This window comes from Lagopus muta, chromosome 2 (assembly GCF_023343835.1).
Source record: "Lagopus muta isolate bLagMut1 chromosome 2, bLagMut1 primary, whole genome shotgun sequence".
NCBI classification, from domain to species: domain Eukaryota; kingdom Metazoa; phylum Chordata; class Aves; order Galliformes; family Phasianidae; genus Lagopus; species Lagopus muta.
In genome coordinates, this window is record NC_064434.1 from 96,888,827 (window position 1) to 96,905,918 (window position 17,092).

Consider the following 17,092-nt stretch of genomic DNA (forward strand, 5'->3'; position numbering starts at 1 on the left):
TTGTGTGTGTGATTGGGTTTGTCATTATTCCACAAAAAATGTAGTAAATCAAATCGTTCTTTGAGGTGTCATAAACGTCTGTGTCGCCATAAGCGGTGCCATGAACTGAAATACTTTCTTCAACTTTGTGTAAACAGATTCTGAGTTCTACTTTTAAAGCATCCTTTTGTATTGCATCCTATGGCTGCAGACTTCTCTAGGGGCTCCCAGTTACTTTCAGAATTCATCATGGAGAGTAAGAGCAGGTTAAGCGCACTATTAAAAGACATCACAGCTGAGAGGTTCCTGTTCCCACAAAGAAAAATGACCTCTGATGTAGCATATTGCTCTGGTGGGGTAGATCTGGGTCTCCCTGTGACTGGAGGTACAAGTTGCAATTTGCATCCTTTCATCTTCTTGTTCCACATATTAAAAATGGTCAATCCATGAATATGTAATTAATGCACAGAAGGGCAGCTTTTCAGGTGCTCAGTTCTATGGAAACACTGAGAATCCAAAGTAGGGTGGGTCAACAGTCCTAGACTGTTGGGGAGATGGATTTTGAAACACATTTTGAATGGATGTCTCCAATTCTTATCAAATTGTTGGAATACAGGCCCGGACAAAAAGCATTAGTTCTTAGAGTTCAAAAGTTGAGCAGCTTCTTAATGCAGAAAATTAGCATGTTTTTGAAGAACTGTAATGTTCAACTGCTAAGAGAGCTGTATTGGCTGAAATGAAACTAGGAAAATCCTTTGTGGAAAAATCTCCAATTTGAATAAATTACTCATCCCTACATCTGATGTGATGATATAAACCTACAGAGTATCTTTAACAAAGCAAATCATTTTGCTGCTTTCTCCCACATTGCCCTTTAATTCAGTAACATCTTCCTTCCCGTGTTTTTTCCACCATCAGCATGTATTTGGTCCCTTTGACATAAGCAAAAATGATTAAATCTGCTCCAATAAATTATGTCACTATGTCAGAAGTGAGCTCTTTCTCCTTATGCCTTTTCACACACCACTTGTGTATTTGATGCAGTTGCTGTAACTGCCCAGGATTTGCAAAGCATCCCAGGGCTCACTGAGTGCTGAGCATCTGGACTCACCTGGTGTATGCTCATTGCTCAGCAGTGTAAGCAGGTACTGAGACTTGCAGCTGTGTTCATGTTTATGGCACTTTGCTTTTTTCTTCTTCCTCTCATGAAATAGAAATATCATGAAATGAGATCTGGATGCCAGACTTCCAAGGTGAGGGCCCAGACCCACTAACCACTGAAGTTAATTCAGAAGTACAGTGTTACTGAAGTTGTCACCTGTAAAACATCCAGAAGGTGAGATACCAGATGTCTGTGTAGACCCATGTCTGACCTTATCCTCTGAAGTGAACTTTGTAGCACTAGGTATTATTTGACAGCATGTATTAAGATTTAAATTACTTCTAAAATCTACATTCACTGGTTGTATGCATGTGTGCGCAGGATATAAATATTTTGAGACAGTCATATAAGCTATAAGGATCTTCCAGTTCAGTTACTCTGGCTTCAGAAACCAGAATTTTCAACTTAGAGATTGCAGTTTTTAGTGGGACTGTTATTCCAGACAAACATAACCCCCCTGCAAGGGAATAGTAGTTATTAATAGGCTTTCACTATTGTCTCCTCTGTCTTTGTATAATTCTCTTGAATGTTGAATCATGCTAAATTATGTACATGCTAAGTAATAAATAATGTAATGTTCCAGTATGGTGAGAATTAATAGGGGAACTGCCTTAATTTCTCCTTTGTTTTTTTGCCATAAAACCCATTAAATCTTTTTGTTATGCGTATGGCTTTGTCAAATAGTATTCATAAGAAAGGAGGGTGGGAGAGAGGAGGTGGGGAACCCAAACCAAACAGATCCTTTCTCCATTTGGACAGATGGTGAGGGCTGAACCTTCATGAATTTGTTATTAACCTAATTGGAATCACATTCATGTATTGTTCTCAAACTATGCAAGGGATGGGGCTGGCAGAGGCAAGGGAGAAGCAATGCACTGCAGCAATGCAGGGCTGTACAAATCCTCCAGAAGGATAAGGGGAATTCCTGTACCTCCCAGCCCACTGCTGCTGCTGCACAGCCTGCTGCTGACCCAGGGTTGGTCACAGGCAACACCTCACAATGCATCACTTCTTCTGCTCCCTGTGGAAATTACTGCAGTCAACAGATTGCTTCAGTGGAGCTGAAGCTTGGGAAACATGCACTGCTTCTGAGCAACTTACAATTCAGTAAATTAGAGGCAGGTCTCATGGTCACAGTAACAAATAAATCGGCAACAAGTTTGTGCAGTATTTTAGTATAAGGACTGTCCTTTTTCACTAGTTGATAATGCTGGGTGAGATAAAGTGCAGCTTTGATTTCTATGGCATGCTGTGAAGGTGATACTCTGGGATGTTCTCTTAGTTGCACGTGTGCATACGGTATAGAAATGTGGTTTAAATACAACGTACTGGCAAGAAAGGGAAAAAAAGTGCGTATTTCTATGCCCATCTGTTGCTTGCACATTGCAAAAACATTTTTACAGATGAAAAGCTACCCTACATTTTCTTTCTGATTTAATAGCATTTAGTTGTAATACCTGTGGGTTTTAGTCTTGTCCTAAAAAGAGACCTTTCAAAATTTCAGCATTGAATATTATTTAACCCAGATTCTGGTGTACATCTGAAGTCGAAAGTCCAAATGGAGAGAAAATAAATGGGACCCCAAATTTTATTTTATCCCAAATGGGATAAAAATAAAAAGAACCTTTCAAAAGCTGGAAGTTAAATTTTCTACTTCTGTTAAAACTTTCATCAAGGAAGTTGAACTTAAAGGTTGTTCATGCTCTTACTGGCATGAATAACGGTATGTATCTACAAATTCATAAAGCTATGATATTCTCTCCACATAAGGGCAATATGTTTACTTTGAGTTATGTATTTTAGGCAAATGTCTTGTGTAGGGATCCAATTAATATACAAATGGAATTTAGGGCTAGGAATGGAGAACAAACTTAGAAATTACCAGTTAATGCAAGTACATCTTTTAGGAGCATTTTGAGGATCAGATCACTTGCTGAGTGATGTTCTTATACAAACTTCTACTTTGTCCTTTGATGGACAGATCTTGTAAAAACTGGATTGCTTTTTGGCACTCACATTGTAGTCAAATAAATACATAATCCTTTGAGTCCATCTGTAATGGGATGATTCATTAATCTTGAGGGAGAACAGTGCCACTTCTCAAAACAAGCATGCCAGTGGATGCCAACATGTTCATGGTCTCTGAGGCTCTACTGTTTTTTCTGTTTTCTTCAAGGCAAGAAACAAACTCTGCATAACCCAGTGGTACGAGAAGCACGAAACCTCAGTGAAACCAAACTTATTTGTACTCTGGTTATGCAGCGTGTTTCGTATCTGTTAGTTCTTTGTTGTTTCTAATTTGTATTGGTGGCTAGAGGCTGCAGCTAACCCCTTGCAGTCCTTGAGGTGTCTCTGAATATTCTACAATTTTCCAAGAACTTTGAGATCTGCTTTTATTTTATTCTTTTAATCTTTGCTGTAGTCCTTACTTCTGACAGGAGTCCACAGCTTCTCCTTGTGATCTCTGATGCCTGTTAATTGGACCCGTTCTACCTTCTAAAAACTTCTAGCTAGATACATTCAGCTATACTCAGGAGACACAATCTTTCCTGTGACCTGAAGGACCCCACCTGACCCCCAGCGTATCAAGGAGTACAATGTAAGCACATTGATTCCCCAGCCTGCTTCAGAACAGATGCAACGCATAGCATTGCTACAACAAACAGAGCAAATTAAGCTTTTTTTTTCCCCATCTGCTGCATAATCTGAAAACCTTTCAGGCAACAGATGAGGCTTTGCATTTGGATGGTGGCTTGGAAAGAAGGCAGTGAATTGGCCTGATGTATGTGAAAACATGAATAGGTGCAAAGAGGTGAGAATAAGGGGCTGAGGAAGATGTGGGGCTCTGTAGTCCTTTGTCCAAGAAGAATTGCAGAGGGCTCCTGTACTGAGAAAGCTGCTGAATTTGCCTGCTGGGAGTTGAGATAGTGGCTTTGGAAAGGGGGTCATTGGTATAAAACATGGCACACTCAAGCAAGACTTTTGAAGTAGGAGTCTAAATGAGTGTCTGCACAACTGGTCGTAGGCTCTAGCTAGAAATGAGGGAAGTGCTCTCCTGAATTTCCTGACAGTTCATCAAAAGTCAGAAAAATGAGATGGTGATACTGAGGTAGATTGCTGGCTAAATTAACAGGTGCTTATTTTGCTGTTATTGTGAAAAAATATGAAACTTAATTTACTGTGCTGGTCATCAAAGAGGCAAGCTCAGGAGGGTCAGTAGGATGTATTTAGTAGTGTGTGTGCTTCTGCAGTGGCACGCTGTCCAGTGGATGCTGGCGTTACCGGCACACTGGCGTACTATTGCAGGGTATTTCCGATTGTAGCTGTCTTCTGACTCTGTTAATGCTTGTTCCCTGTCATGCAGAAAAACATGCTCTAGGTTCTGAAGGTGAGATTGTTCATATGACTCTTGGAGACAGATTAATTTGTTTATGAATGGAAAATGTCAGCTCAGAAATTCTAATGGAGAAATAATTTATTTACAGGTGTTGTAATCTGCTTTTATTATTACTTCTTGGATTTTCAGTTTGTACATTCACACAAAGAATAATGAACTCCTTGGCTCTGTACCAGTGATATCTTCAGTGATGCTTCACCTGGGAAACTACTGTTTTGTGGGAGTTATACGCTGCAACGATTCAAACGTAGGCAGGAACTGCTTAATGCATAAAGAATTGCCTTAGCATTAGCTAACAGGATTTTTTTAGTTTGAATTCCAGCTCTCATGAAGGTTTTCTTTTATGACTTTCATCATCATTCCTTTTCCCATATCTTCTCTTTGCTCTGCATAAAATAGATGTGGTTTTGCTCTGTGCTCTGACCTTTTTGAACGATAATCCAATTTTTAGAATCTACCAGACTGGTTTCTTCTGTAAAGAAATGTGAGTTCTGTGGAATGTATGTATGAATACTTAGCGCCATTTGCTCTTTTACCCCCCAAAATGCCCTACTGTATCACAGGGACTTAGTAAGTCCTTCTGCAAGACTGACATATCTCTTACCCAGTGAGCAAGAAGCCTGTGCAGGTGCTGGCAGCTGAGAGAAATCTTCCTTGCTGCTTGCAGCAGCCTTCCCATTGGAGTCATCTTAAATAATAACAATGCAGATTTCTTAAAAACTTGACTCATTCTTGCTTCTTGTTGAGACTATTTATAACAACTCTGTCCAGTGGCTTCTGCTATAATCTGCATGCAGACCTTAGCTCTCAGGGGCTCGAGATCCCTAGGGCTGGAAAAGTCTACTTAAATAAACATGACGTGTCAGTTAGCACCCTGCAAAGTATGCATAATTAATTTAAATGTGAAAGATGCAGTTTATATTTTGTGGTTAGTTGTGAGGAATTGCTCTTCTTTTGTTTTGTTTTGTTTTGTTTTTTTAATACTTCTAATACCAAATGACTTCCATCTCTCGCCTTTCAGTAAAAGACCATCCCTCTTCAGTGACTGGAACAGAAATGGTGTGCTATGAAGATGTACAGAGTGCCTACATCCAATGCATTTTAGAAAAGACAGAATTGCCCAGGTGGATTTGCTCATGCAGAAAAAGGCTCTCTAAAATTCAAGAGAAAAAGATAGATTTAGTCATGGATTTGGGATAGCATTTTCAAGTAAAAAGTGACATTTTCTTTATCCTAAGTTTTGACTAGGAAAATCTGAACTCTAATTTCATGACCTAATTTCTCTGTTCCCTTTCAAACTCGCATTATTTCAATCAGGTTAATTTTTATTTTCGAAATTTCATCTTTTATGGAAATGATGCAAGGAAGTAGATTTTTGGGTTGCAAAAATTTGAGATTTCAATTTTTCTTTCTCATTCAGTGTTGTGGGGAAAAAACTTTCAAAATCTCAAGGTTCTCATGGGTAGGGAAAAAAGTTTCCCACACATCTCCAGTCAATGGGAGTGTTACCATAAATCTCACTTGGTCTTGGATCAGGCCCTGAGAGCATATTGGAGATTTTGTCAGCTTCATTGATTGCACAAACCAGCCTTGTTATGAGGAAACATTCCTGGGCCAGACAGCATTCTGACATTTGTCTGTAGTTTTCACATTTAGGAGAGATTATTGTCTCTGGAGAGTCATTCTTAATGATTTAAATCTGAGGTAGATCGTTTTTTCTGGCAGCATGTGTGTAATCTAATCCATACATTGTTGAAAATAATTGGAATGAGCATTGAGTTGCGATATGGATGTGGTCAGTTTGTATTGACTGCATTGAAACTTGCTGAGTAGGTGGTATAAATTATAAGAGGACCTGGAAAACTGAAACAAAAAAAAAAAGGGATATTCAAAGCAGTGCAGTGTGGATGTAGAAATGCTTTCTACTGGGATTACTTTGGGAGCAAACAGTCTGAGCTTTAGAAAATTTTCTCTTGTTAATTACATGTTGGATAATGTTACCTAGACCATATGACCAAGCCTATGTAAAGTTATTGTTTGTTCCCTTCACAAAGCACTTGACAATGACTTTAGGCACATCCTCTGAGCGAGGAATGGTGTGTAAACTGTACCACCCAAGGAGCAGCCCTGGGAGGCAGGATGACTCACAGACATGCTGCTGAGACAAAAATCCCTCCCTACTTTCCCTTAGCTTTTAAGGCGGCAAAACACAAAGATTAGGCTGTTTTTTATCCGTGACAAATTTTGCCTGCAGTAGCACAGCTATATGGATTAGTCCATGGTGGGACCTGGAGGAAGATGCTTCCTGACTCCTCTCCAAGAAGGGGATCTGTGGGCAACTCGAGTTTGTGTGGTAGCCTAATGTCTGTGTAGCTCCTGGAAATGAGCCTGGTTTGGTAAAGCATTTCAACACTCTATAATTTCTTAATGTTCATTAAATTTAGATGTGTGCTTAAAAGTAAGTGCTCCAAAGCTTCACAAGAGAAAAATGTTGCTATGAGATTATAACCCTTTGCATGTCTGTGTTCCAAGTTACAGATCAAGGTGTTACACCTAGCTTCTCTGAATTACTGCTCTCTGATTAAAAACAACATTTTGCTGACTTCAGTTTTGGACACTTCACTTTTTGTTAATCAGAAACATATTTTATATTTCATTTATTAAGACTTGATGTAATCTGTAGCCTTATTTCTGCATGCTAATACCGTTCTCCCTTTAAAATCAATCAAACAAAAAAAGTGCAAGTATACGGAATATTGTTAGTAGTGCCTACATAAAAATGGAAATCAGCACTCTTATTTTCCCTAGATGTGCAAGGTCCAATTTGATTTATACCTAAAATGTTGAACTGATTAGGGAGGTATTTTAATAGGAAAATAGACAAATTCTAGCCAACAGGTTGAATTTTATTTTAATTCCAAGAGATAATTTTGCAAAAGAAATCAAGCCTCCCATTTCCTATCTCTTGGTACCTTTCCTCCTCTTCTTTCTATGGTTAATTGTCAACTGAAAGAGGAATTCAACTCTCAGAATAATTTTTATCAACATAAATACTTTTAGACTCTCTTCTTCAAATATTTATCTTACAGCAGGTTTGGCACAAATCTGTGCAAAAAAGTACTTTTAGGAGGCTAGCTGAAATTAATCATAAATATTTTGCTTAAATGTAGATCAAAGCTAGTCACTGATAAGTTTTTAATAACTTTTAATTGACAGATTATAACACTTTATCACCATTGGAATGGTGAAAAGAAGCTTTCTCCTGTAGTTTGTGGTGGTGGTTTGTTTTTTTTTTTTTAATTAATTCTACATATTGATTCTACTGATCATTTCTAATGTGAATTGAGTAACATTTAGATACAGAACTAGAGGGTTCAGAGTACAGTTCAGTCCTGGCATTTATGTATGCACGCAGCTCCTGTACATGAGTGGAAAGTCTTTGCCCCTGTTTTGTGCGTGACCATGTGAGCTCTGTAAAGGATTTTCAAAACCTAGAAAACCCTAAAACTGTGTTTTAGTTACTTTAGCAAAAGTTGACATTGTAACCCCAGGCTTCTCCTCTCCAAAGAGCAGTGAATGATGTCACTGCTGTTCAACTAGACCATGGAAAAAATACTGTTCTACAGAATCCTGTGTTCTTGGGGATTTTCCCCAAACCTATCCAATGGTTCATTTGCTCCTGCATAAAATTGTTTCTTACTCTAGCCCAGTCTATAAATAGCAGATGACTTAGTGTTAGGACAACAGTGCACAGGTTGTAGACGACTGCCTTCTTGCAGCTGGAGTGGTGACTCTCCAATGGAAGTCTTCTCTCTTCTTCAGTGCTGGCTAATATGAAGCTCAGGTAAGGTATTAGACAGGATGAAGGGAGGCACCTGTGATTCTTATTGCTTGAAAGCAATCTTTTATAGATTGGTTCTCCTAAAATTCTAATTGTTCACTGTCAGTGTTCCATAGCATGCCAAGGGGGCATAACTGATTGATCTATGTGATCAGAGTATGTTGCAAAGTCTTAAAACTGTGCGGATGACACTACTGCTGATATGTATATCTCTAACTGTGTCTGGAATTGTGGGTGCTGTAATGGTTAATAGTTTTAAGTAAATTTTGTATTATATAAACTGATCCCAAAGCAGACTGAAGGCCTTGTTCAGTCTTCTGTTAGAGTGATGCTTGTGTTAAATTCCCGAGGGTCTGTCCAAACAATGCTTATTGATTCTAAATAGTGAAAGAAAAGGCTATTCTCTACTCTTCTTCTCATGGAGTAGCTTACAATGTGTAAGTGGTAAAATATAGGACTGATTTAGTGGAATAAAAGACTGTTACTGCATTGAAAAATCTAGGCAACTCTGGAACCCTGGGAAAAGGAGTTCTTCAGCTAAACAAATATAGTGATTTTCCTGCCTGACATAGGTGTGGGCTTAGCTAATGCATTCCACCTGTGAGAGTCAGAAGGGGAACTCCAGAGAGAAGCTTCAGGCTGCGCCTAGAAGACTTACAATAATGAACCTCCTGAATCAACAAACAGCAAAGTTATGTACGAGACTAGATTATTGATTTTTGTCATTTATCTCGATGGAAGCTTGTTTAGAAAACAGAAGCAGTGTTCATAGTTAACAGAACACTTCCTATTTTCTGATAGCGCGTTGAACCTAGAAGTCATGAATGTTTGGATTTTCTGAACTTCTAGAGCTAGTTAAATAAAAAAATATTTTACTTGTGTTTCATGGAAACCACTTTAAAAATGTAGATTCTCTTCATGCATGGTTCCGTTCAGAAGCATGTAGCCTGATGTGCGTTATAATCTGGGCAGTAAGTGTTTACTACTTGCATGCTTGTATATAAAATCTTCCTTTCCCAACCCAAAGTATAAAACCTTACCTCTAGGGGTTTCATGTCAGTGTTGAGCACAGCCATATAACGTTATGAGCCTTAAATTGTAACAAAAGTGGCAAAGCTGCTGTAAGGAACAAAGAGGAATGGAAAGAATTAAGCTTGTGTTGACTATATCCTGGGTCTCTTAGCGTGAGGTAGCAGTAGAGAACCATGTTTATTTATTATGGTATAATTGCTTGGAGCTAGATGTATTTCTGCCTTCCATGCTGGTTTTCTTTGCCTGCCTTCTGTTTAGACTTTTCGTTCTCATTGCTGTAATTTGCCATGCTCTGATGGGGATAAATGGCATCAAAGTTCTGAAGCTTTTGATGTTTCTAACATAAGATGCAAATGTTTAACAGATGAAAATTATTTGCTAATAAGATAATATATATCAAAAGCAGAAGTACAAATAATAATAAAAAAACCCTGGTGTAATTGTTGCTAGAAATTCAAGTGACGTTTAAGCAGTGGGCATGCCCCTCTTTGATGTATATAAATATTTTCAGACAAGCATCCTCATATTTTCAATGTAACTGCTATTTTCATCTGTTTTAAAATTTCTCTTTAAATTGCAGGAACACTCTGGGGAGGTAATGAGATGGAGAATCTTCCTAGATGTCTAAGAACTGGGCAATAGAGACAGGAAAGAGCCTTTTGGCTGTTCATGATTCCCATCCACTTTCTGTTTAGATCAGGAGGCTGTTCTAACTTGCAAATCTAACAAACTGTTTTCTCTGTATAGGTTTCTGCAAATTGTTTGTGCTCAGTACCATGTAGAATGGGTTCTCATATGCACTTCTGAAGCTTTTGCAGACTGCTATAATAAATACTAGGCAGCTTAAAAGTGTCTAAAGCAGGCTTTCAAATGTAAAGGTGGATTTGTCTGGACTAAGTCTAGAAGTCACTAGAATACTTACCTTGCTGCTAATCACTGCAGCCACTACGGAGTGAGACAGAAGTGCTGTCATATCATCTTGGCAACCTGCATCTTTTTAGAACTGTAGCTGAAATCTGGGTAAGGGTGTTGGGTGGGACATGATATATCCTGACATTTTTTTCCTGTCTGGTTGATGTTTAGAGGTCAAGGTGCTTTGGCCTTTGGATTTATTCAGTTCCAGTTTGGAATGGTTGAAGTATTAAAACCCTTAAATGCATTTCTTCTCAAAGGCATCTTAAATAAAATACAGCTTAAATAAGTTATTGAAAAGAAACAGTTTCCACTTCTTCTTTAATCTGTCTCCCATGCTTTGTAACTGATGTTTAGTTTCATGACTCACATTTAACTAGCCTCAGGTTAAATTTCTTACAGCCTAATCCTGTACATCCTTCCGTAGTTAATATCTGTACTGGGAGTTGGTGGAGATTTTGCATGAGTAAAGACTGCTAGATGGGGTTCTGCAGAAGCTTGCCCTTTTTCTGTCTAGGAGGGGAGTAAGCTTTAGGAAAAATTGGCAACTCTAGTTTTCTCCTCTCAGGCAGCCAGGGAGGCTCCCAGGGTGTTGGATCAGGGTCTTCCAGAATGCTCTGGGAATTCCCAAGTAGCAAAGTGTTCTGCTGTATATAAGATATGGAAGCTGTCAAGATCTGATATTTATCTTGTAGGAGGCAGCCAAAAGAAAACTTAGTAGTAGTATCCCAAGCAGAGATTTCAACAAGTTTTGAAGGAGAAAAAAAATGTATGTCAGCCAGAACTTGCTGTTCCCTTCAAGTGCATGCAGACTGCCCTGTGTAAGACAGAGATGGGGACATACTGGTGATTTTATTTTGATCCCTGTCATTACTGAGAAATCTTATGAGCTGTGACAGTTATGCTCAGACTCTGCTTCTGAAGACTCAGTGACTATTCTGTGCCCTTGTTTCCTTTTCTCTGACTTTTTGTTGTGGAAAAGGAATTAAAAACAAGGTAAGAAGGGAATATAGTAATGAGAACCTGTGATTGCTTGTTGCAAAGAGAAATGTGAACATAGTGCCAGTTTTCATTGCAAACATGACTTTCAATTAAAAAAAAGTCATTAAATAATGGCTATCTTCTTTTCTGCTGAAGAAACAGATTAAGTTGAAAGACAAAGCAGCACAAATTTCTTGACTGCTGTCGATCACTCAACTAGAAGAGGAAAAAAGTTGTGCCCTTCTGCCTTTCCTTGGTTTGTTGTCTCAGTGCTATAAATACTAAAGAGCCTTTAAGTGTCTTGCCCCTTTTGTTTGTTTGTTTTTCTTTGTTGTTCCTTCAGCTGTTTTTGTTCATAATCAGACCAGTTTGTATGTCGACAGACTTGCTGATTTTTATTTTTCTCTGAGTCTGGAGAGAGGTTTAGAGGATAAATATATTTGCCTCTAATGAAAGAGGGGAAATTGCAAACAAGAATTTCACTAGATACATGTCATTAGTTACTACTCCCACATCTTACAGATGTGACATCAATCAGATTGTGGACCATATTCTTGGAGTCTCAGAGGGACCTGACACCATCTGCATGGCTCCTACGTTCAGGGTCACTAACAGTATGCAGAAAAAGATCACTTCCTGAGGTGTATCTGCCTTTGAACAGTCCTCTTCCACTCCATGACAAATACCTCAAATGGCCAACACCTGAAGGGCATCACTTTTCTGGTACTGACACTGATGAATGTACCCAAAGCTAAATTAGCACTTCCTCCTTACCTCAAATCCTGCCTGACTCATCCATATATGGACTCTGCTTTTGGAGTGGTGAATTAGTGCTGCCAAATCCAAGGAAATGAGCAGGATGCAGAAAATCATACAGGGAGCTCCCATTTTTTTCCTTCTTTCTTAACACACACACGGGGCATCAAAAAATCTTGGAGACTTGTTCCCCAAATGTGCCCCATCTCAGCAAAACTTGTAAGCAAATCCCTTTAAAGAAAGTGTTGCTTTTCTTGTTTGTGAAGGTGTGTGCCTGTATTCTCTACCTGTGACAGCTGAGTCAAGAAAAAGCAGAAAGCATGTTTTGGTTTTTTTCCCTCTTATCTACCCTGCAACAGTTTTTCCACACAGGAGAGAAGTAATAAATTATTTCCTCTCTTTTCCTTGCATATCTAACCATGTAGTCTTTGTTTTCTAGCTGTCCACTTACATGGTGGTTTTAAATCCAGCATTGCAGGCCAGACACATGCTACCTTATATGGAGGAACACAGAGGGTCCATCTTTATTTCCATGACTATCCTATCAGCTCTGACACAGAGAGATTTCTTTGGGAGCTGTGCACATCCAGCTCCAGACAGAACAGAAGAGTGAAAGCTGTCCTGGAGTTGGTTATCTTAGTCTTTTAATTCAAGTAAATGCTGGATTTCTTCCCTTGGGAAAATATCCTCTGATATAGATTCAGTTCCAGTTAGGCCTTGCTCTTTCTGTATCTAACAGAGCGACCTAGTTTCCTTCAGGCTTCTGAGTCTAACAACTTGGGAATGGTTTCTCCCCCTCCCTTTCCCCCCAAGAGATCATGCTTGCTAGACGGGCTTTCCCAAATTCTCACAGCTCTAATCTGGATACCATTTAGTGTGACAGCCTTCTTCCCGGGTTCCCACAGCTGGTTAGTGTTTTGAATTCCAGCCTCATGAACTCATATCAGGCTACATGGGCTAATGCTCTGAGCGCAACCTAGAGCAGATATCTCTGATGACAGAGTAATGGAGAAATCTGTGGTACTTTCTGCACGTTTTAAATGCAGTGTCACTTGGAGTGTTTTTTGATTTCTGAAGAGATTGTTACCAACTGTAATGCCTTCCAGAAGCATTTAAATATTAACGGCAGCAGAATAAAATCATTAAAGTAAGCTTGGTGAAAGACAAGTAAAGCAACTTGCTGCAATGCAAAATATCTATTGAATCCCAGGGCTCACAAATATGGGTAAAAGTATCATTTAAAAATAATTGCAGCGATCTTCCACTGAACTGTATGAAGGAAAAAATGTCCAGAAGAATTATGTCCCTTCTCCCATGTAGCATTCAAATTTCACCTTGAATATTGTTGGTTATCTACATGCAATGGACGTAACACCCCTTTTTTTTAGTTAGATGTGGGTAATACCTTTGAATTCAATGCCTTGGATTTATTTAAGTCTGACCTTGGAAGCGGCCTATTGTTCAGTGCTGTTCTGTTTATCCTCCATGCTGATTTCTGGAAGCAACAGCATTTTAAATTGTTTGGGGAGGTATTTAGAACCTCAAACTTCTACTCACCCTTTGAGAGTATAGAACATCTATTAATTAGACCCGTAAGTCTCTGAATGTCCAGCACTCAAAACACTTCCGAAGTAATGTTCTCTTTGCAAACGCTACTTTTGATACTTCACATATCTATTCAGCTATATAAGAAATAAAACAGAGCTGAGTTATTTCTGATAACAGAGGCACAGTAGCTCTGCTGAGTCTTGGGAGAGGTTGGCGGTCTGTACAGACCCTGCACATCTCTTCCTTACTTTGAGACTTTCATTACTTTTTCATTAAAATAAACTATGAAAAATTATCATTTAGAATATTTATCACAATGAAAATAATTAGTGGCACGTGTTGAGAACATGGAGAAGCAGTTGGGAAAAGTTGAACATTTTGTCTGTGATTGTGGCACTAGAAGCACTGTTAGGGATCTATTTTACCTAAAAATTTATGAGTGTGAAGCTATACTCAGGGCGCATGAGAAACAGGATTTCACTTGAAACGTTTTCAAAACACTTGAGTGTTTGTTTTCCTTTGTTGACACAACTGCATCCCATGACTTGCCTATCCTTATTCAGTGAATAACAGTTGGGAGTTTGAGGACGTGGATGGGAGGCAGCTCTCTTTTGTGAAGAGGAAGTAAGGAAGATGGTCTGCTAAAAGTATGTAGAGGGATCTCTTTTTTCAATATGCAAGCCCACTCTGAGAAGAGGTCATATACTGAGGATGTTCAGCAAGCAAGTAGATCTTTGTGGCCTTAAAGAAAATATGCTTATTTCTCTTTGTTTTAATGGGAAAGGGTTTTTGTGAGTGGTTTTTAATACGGTGCCCTTTTGCACAATCAGGTGATTCATTTTGGATGTTTCTTCTTATGAGAGATCTGACTTAAATATGAAATTTGGATGTAGGACTGGAAGGGATCAGTTACCTAATCAAAAAATGGTTACTTGCAAGCAGTTTACTCCATAGCCCTATTTGTAATTTGATCCTGTTTGAATTTATATATTTTCCAAATAGTGAAGAACAGTTTCTGGATCTTGTCCCTCTGATGCTTCAAAAACTTTCTCCTTTCCCTTCTAAGTGTAGCAGCGCTCACCCTTTTCCGAGTGATACGATCGTTCCATTAAGTCAGGAGTTCTTAACCCGGATGTCCTCTAGAATGTGATATATCTCTTCAGCACTTTCTTCAGAAAGGAAGCAGGTAACTGGTTCCACTAGAGAATTCTAACCAGGAATTAGTCAGACCATTAGGAAACATGGGAGAGCTAATGTTTACTGACCGTGTAATTAGCATGATGATTTGCTCTGTCTATTGGCCCTTAGCACCATATTTCCTGTCTGAACAGTGGAAAGCAAAAATATTAGTTGCTGTTTTACTAGAGGAGCAAGTGTCTTCCAAATGAACAAATGATCTATTACTAGTCTTGCAGACTCTTCCCATGGGAATATTCATTTTACTTCTTTTTCTACAGCTAATTTCTTTCATACAGCAGGTTCCCAGACACATCAAATGCCTCACATGTTAAGCTGTTAGTTAAGATTTATAGTCTCTGTGTTATCAGAGTGAATTGCACTACGGCTGGCAGTCAGACTTCTTCTCATGGATGTGCGTAAAACTGAATAAAGGAATAAACTGTTTTTTCTTATGTCTTTGTAAACACAAGGCACTTCTAAGTCTTCTCTTCTGTTCAGAAGCTTATTGTAGCCAAGGATCAAGCAGTGGATGATATTCCTTTGCTTGCTGAAGGTCTAAAATGTGTGCTGTGTTGGTGGGCTTCCATAGACAGGCAAAGGCAATTGGAAAAGGTTGGAGTTAAATTCAGTGGTTGAGCATTGCAGCAGCCATAATAGAGCTCAGATAACTCATGAGAGGAAAACGAAGACTCAGCAGATTGAAAAAAAGTAATTTTTTCTTGTGGCCTTCAGAATCCGGTGACAGAATAGGAATAATAGTGGTTTGATGCTAAGCTAGGCCGTGTGGTGATCGTATTCTTAGCCGTTATTCACTGTTCTCTCTTTTCAGCCATAAATGTGTGATGGAAACCTTTTTCTTTGCAGTAGCCCAAAAGAGATAAGAGAACAATTTGGTATTTGAGAAGTTAAATTATTTTTTGAAAGACTGAATAACATGTTTAATTTTGGGGGGGGGAAATTTCTTTAACAAAATTGAATTTCTAACTTAAATTTAACATTATGGGATAGCTTGGAACGTAATGGAGTAGTGCTTCTTAGTGTCTGAATCAAAACATGAGCATGAAAGTATAAGTACATTTTTAGTCAGGGCTGTAAATAAGATCCATGAGACTTTGCAGTTCCTAAAATTCTGCAGTCCATTTCCAGTTGCATAACAGCACACAAGAAAAACTTTTTTCAAAATAATGGAGTTAATTCTGTTGTTTCCTCACCTGTCTCACTTCACTCTTCAAATAAATGCTGAATTATTTAAGCTTTAGTTAAACACTCCTTAAATTTACTGCAAAGAAATAGAACAGTTGCTACAATCTTTTTAACATTTCAGACCCGCAATATCTTATTCTGCAAACTTTGACAAGCACTAATGGAAACTAGTGCATTTCTTAGCTATCAATGTAGCTTTGTTTTTGTATGCTTCAAGCAAAGGAACCAATATTTCTTTCTAGTGTTCGCTGTTTTGTCAGCAGCCCTGATGTTGTGTCATTGTGCCACTGCTTTGGGACACATCTGATCTGTGACGTGAGACCACAAGATCTATTAGACCTGATAGTTAACTTCAGGTTTGAGCTGATCCATAACAACAAAAGTGAAGTGCTGATACTTTCAACACTCAGCCACACAACCCCAAAGTTTGCTGCTGTTTTTATGCTCAGGGGAGACTTCACACTGTCTTCATTTCCAAGACTTGTACTGTTCTTGTAGCTCATGGCTATGTGAACTGCATAGGGAATATGTTCTGCGTATTGGTTTTTAGTTACAGTCAGACATCTACAATAGTTAAAATATTTCAAATTGTAGTGCAATTACTAAGTCATCCTAACAGCTATTTCTGGTGTTTTTATTGCGGTGATAATTGCCTGATTTTTATGAAGAAGATTCTTTTTTTAGAAATGCATGGTTTAGAGTGGGCTCTTTTTCACTTGAGTGCTGTGCAGAATAGCAAAGTCTGTTTCTCATGTTACTAGTTATGTGTTTCTGTAGTAGAAAGAAAAGTACAGACCTCTCTTCTTGCACAGGGCTTTAGTTCAATTACTTTTCATCTTGGAGACCTGATGCTGATTTAAGTCATATGTCTCATTCTAGTCTTTAATAGACCTGAACCTGCACCTCAAACCTCATTCCTTGCCTGCACTTCATTCAGTTAATGAATTTTAACACAGGGAAGAGCTGGAGGTTGTAAGTAAGAACGCTGGGAGAGCCATGCAGTAATTCTGCCTTATGCTCACTTGCCTACCTGCACAACTGCTTGAGGTCCTCAAAGGGGACAAAGCGGGAATGCACCTGTGCAATTTTGATATTTTGAGTA